Genomic DNA, 6,490 nt, shown 5'->3' with positions numbered 1-6,490 from the left:
CTTACTTGAAAAGATGAATGTCACTGAAGCCATTTCAGGACTGTGAACCTCTAATTTGATCTGTTCCTTCTTTTTCCCAGCTGACCACAGTGACAGTGCAGGTTAAGTGGGGTGTACTGCTGGTGTCCTGCAGTAACAGGATAATGATCTAAAAGACTCTGTTGCAGCCAGACATGGTGACAATTTATTTACTTGAATACTTGTTAAAGAAGTGGTCTTTGACCACTGAAGTGGGAGGCTGGGGAGCAAATCCTCAGTGTATGTTAGGGTTAATTTACTACAGAACATAGAGAAAGTTCTAGGAGGAATGGTAACCTGAAATACAAGTAAGGCTTGGGAGCTGAGCTAACCTGTGTGGTTGTTTCTGAAGTGCAGGTGTTCATATCCTCATGAGAGGAAGACATAAGGAGAGCAGGACAGAGATGGGAGACTTGACAAAAGGCAAGCTTTAACAAGGGCTTCTGAGAGATGCAGTCTTTCAGGAAGTTTGTCTAAATGCTTTTGTATTTATCCTAGAGAGAATAAAAGTCTACAAGGACCCAGAATGCTGCATCACAGGGAAGCAGATGAAGTATTCTTGAAATACAAAAATAAGTATAACCATAGTGAATTATCAGGTGTGTTCTGGTCAAGATGTTATGGGCATGCTTGAACCTACTTCAGATCAAACCTCAAGTCTCTTGAAAATATCTTCCATTTTATGGTTCTAGAAGTCTTTTTTTTGTTTGCTTTTATTTTATTTTTTTAACAGGAAGAATTGCCGGGGTGAAACTTCGCTTGTAATAATCTCTAAAAAAGCAGCAAATTCCTAGAAAAGTGTGGGCTGGGGATTTGCTTGACTAGGTTTAGCAGCAAATCCAGCCTGTGATTCACTGGGCTCACCAGGGAGCACAAGCAGTGGCTGACTGCTGCTGTTCTTCTGTGGTTTTGTGAAAAGCAGCTGTGGGAATCCATCAGCCAGGTAACTCCACAGTCCAAAGGCAGCTACAGCTGATCTTTGCCAATAACAACACAGAGCTGAACAAAGTCACTCCAGTGTCTCGTGGGAATCCCTGGTGCTTTCCTTCCCAAAGGCACTGCCTTCCTCTAGGTCAGAGCCCATTCCAGCTGCAGTTGAGAACAGGACTGGACATCACTGTTGTTTCTCCTTGCTGATGCCCAACATTGGCTTTGCAGTCTCCTTTTGAACAGTAGGAGATGAAATCCAGGCATTGCTGATTCTTGGCAGTGCTGTTGTACTCGTGACTGTTTTCCTTCTCATCCAACAGATCCCCACCACCCATGTGTTCAACATGGGGCTCAGAGCCAACCTTCTGCTCCAGGATTCCAGTCATTGCAGGCTCTGTTACGGAAGGGTTTGAGCAAGAAACAATCAATAAGCCTATGGAAGTGAATGTCAAGGGACAGCCTTTTGGCCAGTTTGGGTCAGCTGTTCTGCCTGTGCTCCCTCCCAGCTGCTTTGCACCTCCTCACTGGCAGAGCCTGGAAAACTGAGATGTCCTTGATTTAGAGTAAGCACTGCTTAGCAACAACTTAGAGCATCAGTGTGTTATCAACATTATTCTCACACTGAATCTAAACTACAGCACCGTACCAGCTACTAGGAAGAAAATTAACTCTATCCCAGCCAAAACCAAGGCTCTGCCAACAGCCTGGAAATGCCTGTCCTTTCCACCTGGGAAATGGAGTGAGCAGAAGTACTTCTTCAGAGACTGGGAGAACTTTAAGAAATATGGGTTCTCCTAGTAATGCAGACTTCACATCTCTGCCATTTGGTGAGGGATAGATAAAACATTTTCTGCATCTAGATCAAGTTTGCTATTCAAGTAGCACTAATGTAGATTACAGGCTTTCATCTTATTGTCTCTAATTTTTTTTTTTAAGAAATCAAGCATAACCTTGAATATGTCATGCAGAAAGTTGTTTGTAAATTACATGTAGAGACTGTAATGGGTATTTACCTGTTTCACCAAACCAATACTGTAGTTTTGCTCATGTAACTGCAGGACTTTTATGGTCAATATCTCTTATATAAAAAAAAAAAACAACCTTGGTGGGTTTTTTTCAAAGTGTTAAGCTGTTCTTGCACTCTTCTGGTTTGGATCACTAACAAAATCTGTTATTTGTTGCACTACAGTAAATTCTTAATATCTGGTTAGATGCTTTTTGATGCTTGTGTTTTGTTTTGGGTGTTGTTTGGTTTTGTTGGTTTTTTTTTTTTACTGGAGTCAAAATGTTTTGAAATTTGAGTTTGCCATGTTCTCATGTTGTTATGTTGAGCTGTTTGGAAAGGATCTTAAGTTCTCATTAGAATGAGAAAATATTTAAATGTTTAAATGCTGCAGCTGTTACCTAGCCTTCAAATAGAAGTAGCTCTTGGAAAGGACTATTTTGAACAAGCCTTGACAAAGATAAACCTGCTCACTTTCTATGAGAGTTCACAGTATGCTTGAGGCACACAGTAAGGCAAAACCAAGTCCTTTTTGCATAGCCTAGAAGAAAAAATTCCAGCTATGCTGTGGTAAGCCAGGCTAGCTCCAGAACTGCAGTCTGCACTTTGGTGATGTTGTGTTTTCCCTGAGAGGATTGAACCAACCACAGAGAAGAGACTTCCCACATCATATTCCGGGCTGTAGGGTAAGCACTGCCAGGAAAAAGTCTGGGACTTCCTCGTGCCCAGCCTGATTTTCTGTGTAGACCTTCAGGTGCTGAGCCCTTGCAGGAGCCAGGACAGCGCTCCTGTGCCCGGGGAAGGCAGGAGGGGCTCGGCAGGGAGAGGGGAATGGCTCAGCAGGTGCCCGGATCCCTCCAGGGCTCCGTGTGCCGCCCCTAGAGGGCTCCCGCCTTCCTCCGGCCGCAGCGAACCAGAGAGCCGGGAGAGAACGCGGGAGCCGCAATCTGCACCAGAGAGCCCTCTGCGAGTGCTGCCCGGCCCTTCACGTCTTCGTCTGGGGTGGGCACTGGAAAGCCGAGGGGGAAGCGTTTCTTTGCATGATGACACCTTCCATCCTCCCCTGTGTCCTTTAAGAAGTTGCCATTTTTCTGGCGGTAATTCTGTGGCTTGCTTTGTACTGATTAAGATCCAAGCAGTTGGTTCAGGCTGGGGCCCAGCTGCCTGATACCAGATCTCTGATAACAGAAGAAATTTGGGGAGGGTGCAAAAAGCTTTTTAAATGAGAGGCAAGAAATAAATCTTTCCTATAAGGACTGGGACTAAACAAGTGTAGGTTAGTATGATACTCCTTTTGGCATCTCTTAGTCAAGATTAAAAAATTCTGAAGCCCTCTTTCTCTTTATATAGGATATAAAAGGTGTTTCTCTACAAAGAGATGCCTCTTTTTTAATCTTCAAATCGACAGCCCAGTTCCTTTATGAAACCACATTCTGGTGTCAATGTGGGGAAAGGAAAAATAATTCTAACAATGGATGAGAAGACACTTCAGGCTTTCTGCCTAATTAATTATAGTCATTTAAAATCTTGAGCAAAGTCTATGCTTGGAGAAGTTCTAAGTTATAATTAAGCCAAGCTGCTAACGATGGATCTAATTGTTGGGTTACAGACAAGCACAGGTAACACGAGTTAGGCCACTGACAACAGATATTTTACCCCATTGTTTTCTGTTGATGCAGCTAATTCCACACAACTGTTCCAGCAGCTGGAATGACCAGCATGGGCTGAGTGTGGAGGCACGTCAAGAGTTTTCCCTGACAGGCTTAACTGGCACAAGGTCATTGGTCTTTGCAGGTAGTGTCCCCTCCTTAGTGCTGGCTGGCAGAAGGCTCCCTGGAGCACAGCTGTTGAACCCCACCATGATGGACTTGGAGATGGGAGAATGGATCAGCTGCTGAGATGACTCTGCCCTCTTTCTACCCCATATTTTTCTGAAGAACAGAAATGTTGCCATTGAGATGAAAGTCAAATTCAACAGTGCAGGCAGGCTTTGGTGTTGCACTGGTGAGTGTGCTCTTAAAACCAAACAGTAATCCTGTCCCTCTCTCTGTCCTCCCTCCAAAGGATTTCCATCTCTTCAGAGTGATAGAAATATCAACTTATACATGGACAGGCCTTACTCTTACTATAGACCATGGGCTGGTTGCCTGTACAATTTTTAGTGTCCTGATGGATCAGGACACTAAAGTGAGTATCAAATTCCAGACAGCCTGTACTAAGGTTACATTGAAAGTCTAAATACAAGGTGTTTGAAAGTTACCAGCTAAACCACTGAGACAAGGTTCCTGCTGCACAGAGAGTGATACCAGAAAATTGTAAGGAAAGCATTTCAAGTGCTGGATTTTGTACTGACACTAAAACCTTTGGAAAATAGTTTAATCTTCCTTCCCTCACCAATTATGTTCTTTCTCATGGAAAAGTTTATAAGGCTGGGTTTTACCTGAATTGTAGCATTTCAATTGTCTTAGTTTTGTTTGCTTTTTAAGGTAAAGAGATTCTAGATCTGTGTTGCCAGTCTTAAACCTTTGTAATTGGTAGTTTGTACTTTATTTCCTTGGTAATACTAGCAAGAGATGGAGAAGGACTGTTTTCTGCAGGGCGAGTTAGACACGAAGGGGATCTGAGCAATTTAGTGGTTTTTACTTTTAGGTGGTTTAAGGAAGACCTAATGAATGAGCCATAATACAAATACTAACAAAAACTGTTTGTTTCTTCCCCCTACTAATAATCACCTTTTGTAATGGAAGACACATTGCAGAGGCTGCCCCTGTCATTAGAAAATTGTCTTCTAATATTTTCTTGTTAATGACCTTTTAAGTCAGTGAGTATTCCCACTAGCAGTTGGCCAGGCCAGGATGTGCATTAGCAGACTAATGGCAGGAGTCCTTGCTGTGTCTCATGGCAATCCTCTGCAGCTGCCTGCAGCACTTGGAGCACTTAATGCTGCCTTTAGCTCTGCTAAAGCACTTCTTGTGCTCCCAGCATCTCCTTTGGGAGACTGCTCCATTGACTAATAGACCTCACTGTCAGGAAGTCTTTCCTGTTCTTCAGTCTTACTGATCTCAGCTCCAAAATATAGAACTGTAACTTCTTTGACTACTCTTCAATGAAAAGTTTAAAATGAAGAAAAGGAAAGAACACAAGTTATCACACTTGTATAAAATATAAAACTGAAACTAGCCTGGTTTCCAGTCTTCACTGTAAGACTTATAGAGCTTGAAGTTTTAGTTAAATGCTGCCTGCAGACATTTTTGGCTGATGGCAGCAAGATCTTGAAGCTGGCTAGCATTAAACCCACCCATAAATAAAACTACTGTGCCTTTGGGTCTGTCAGGGACTGATGTGTGTGCCTGTGTCATGTACAAAAGCTGGCAGCTAATGAAAGCCACACAGAGCTGCTCAGGGAAGTTTGTGAGGTTACACAATGCACTAGTTGAGATGTCACAGGAAAGCCAAGGGCTGGGGGTGTGGAGGGAGGACCACCAGGGCTGCATTTTGCAGAAAAAAAGGTGTCAGCACAAGAGCAGCCTGCAAAGCTCCCAGGCTGGGCAGTGGGAGCTGCCTGCAGCCCTCCCCAGCCTGGGAGAGAGGCTGGTGTGCAGGAAGTAGCTGGAGAGGGGTTTTCACAAGGACCTGTTGTTTGGTTGCTCAGATTATATCAGTGTTCTGGCTATTGAGAGGGATTTGGCCTTTGGGTTTTGCTTTCAGCTTTATTTATTTTTGCCCGTTCTCAATTCTCTTGGTGAATACCAATATTCTGAGTCACCCAGAATGATTTCTGCCTTCATTAAAGATTCCTTCCAGCTCCCCTTCGACTGCCTGTAGGTTGGTGCCTGCCCCTGCCTCCCCCTTTGCACTTTGCTGCACATATTTAGCTCTCAGTATTCCATCACTTCTCAACTCCTGCAGCTCTGGCACCTGAGTGCCTTCAGTTCTTTGCAGAATTTGTGTTCTTCACCTGATCTCTTCTGCACTATCCCTGCACTGTCCCACATGTTTCACAGCATTTGAGATATGGTATGAGGCTACAGTTTATCCCAGTGCTACAGCAGCTCTGCTTGGAGCTGATTGAGTGAAATGCTTCAGCCTGGAAACCAGGCATCCAGAGCCTTTAGGCTCTTTCTGTTACACAGCTCCTTCTGTGTCACTCTGGATGAATCCATTTAACTATTTGCCTTTGTTTCTTTGATACACATTGATGTTGAAACTGTCTATGGTATCTACACCAAACAGACAGGGCCATGTTTCTCTAAAACCAAAATTAAAAGATGCACTGTACAAAAAATGTAATTGTATAGTGCTTTAAGGGGTGTTCCTACATGAACTGCTGAGCTTTGTCACACTCTAAAGCTCATGTGTAAGAAAATACACAATAAAAAAATCAATACAGAAAATAACCTGGGAAGGAGGATGGGTCACTGTGTCAATACTGTAGATGCCTAAGTGCTCATTAATGACTGTCCCTAATGGTATTCAAACAATCTACATTTGCTTTAGCTTTTCTCAAAGTCCAGATGAGCTGCTCAGAGCTCTCTTAAT

This window comes from Ammospiza nelsoni, chromosome 18 (genome assembly GCF_027579445.1).
Source record: "Ammospiza nelsoni isolate bAmmNel1 chromosome 18, bAmmNel1.pri, whole genome shotgun sequence".
NCBI lineage: Eukaryota > Metazoa > Chordata > Aves > Passeriformes > Passerellidae > Ammospiza > Ammospiza nelsoni.
This window is presented reverse-complemented; position numbering follows the sequence as displayed.